Here is an 819-nt window from a genome sequence, read left to right as displayed (position 1 = left end):
GTCTCGAACTCCTGAGCTCAAACAATCTGCCTGCCTCGGCCTCCCAGAGTGCTAGGATTACAGGCGCAAGCCACCGCGCCCGGCAAGAAGTTTTTTAAAAAAATATTTTGGCTATCTTCTATTTAACTTTATTTTCTTTTCGACAAAATATCTTCCAACAAGATTTTGCATATACTGTGGGAATTTATGGAAATAGTATATATAAGCTAGATAGCCTGAAGGAGAAACTGAGTTACTTAATATTTGGCTTGAAATGCTTATTGAATTTGTATATACAGTTGGCCCTCTGTGTCCATGGATTCAACAAATGATGGATTGAAAATATTTGGGAAAAAACACCACTGAAAAGTAACAATACAATAGTAAAAAGTAATACAAATAAGACAGTGTAACTACATAGAGATTACATTGTATTAAGTATTATAAGTAATCTAGAGATGATTTAAAGTATATGGGAGGATGTGTGTAGGTTATATGCAAATATGACCCCATTTTATACCAGAGACTTGGACATCTTTGGATTGGATTTTGGTATCTGTAGGGGTTCCTGGAACCAATCCCCCACAGATACCAAGGGATAACTGTATAGTTTGCATTCTTTTAAGTGCTGCCTTAAAATATTATCCTAAAATTAAATTACTAAGAGTAAGGATTTTTATGTTATGATTTCTTTTTTCTGAAAATGTTCACCTGATTGGCTTTGAATTATTCAATCACTAGATAGCTTAGTTAATATCCGTTAAGTATAATCGTCATGTGATCTTTTCCGTTTGTTGTATTTAAATCTTGAATGTTAAAATTTGGATTACTGTTTGGACA

At 33.5% G+C, this 819-nt stretch overlaps 1 protein-coding gene across 1 annotated transcript in view; it reads left to right on the top strand.

Annotated features, from left to right (window-relative positions):
- The window catches only part of LMTK2 (lemur tyrosine kinase 2), a 96397-nt gene that overhangs the window by 42532 nt on the left and 53046 nt on the right, over window positions 1–819 (top strand). The window lies entirely within an intron of this gene.

Source organism: Propithecus coquereli, unplaced genomic scaffold (genome assembly GCF_000956105.1).
Source record: "Propithecus coquereli isolate 6110/MARCELLA unplaced genomic scaffold, Pcoq_1.0 Scaffold137, whole genome shotgun sequence".
Lineage (NCBI taxonomy): Eukaryota > Metazoa > Chordata > Mammalia > Primates > Indriidae > Propithecus > Propithecus coquereli.
Note: the sequence above shows the minus strand (reverse complement) of the source record. Positions and strands in the feature narration are given on the sequence as shown.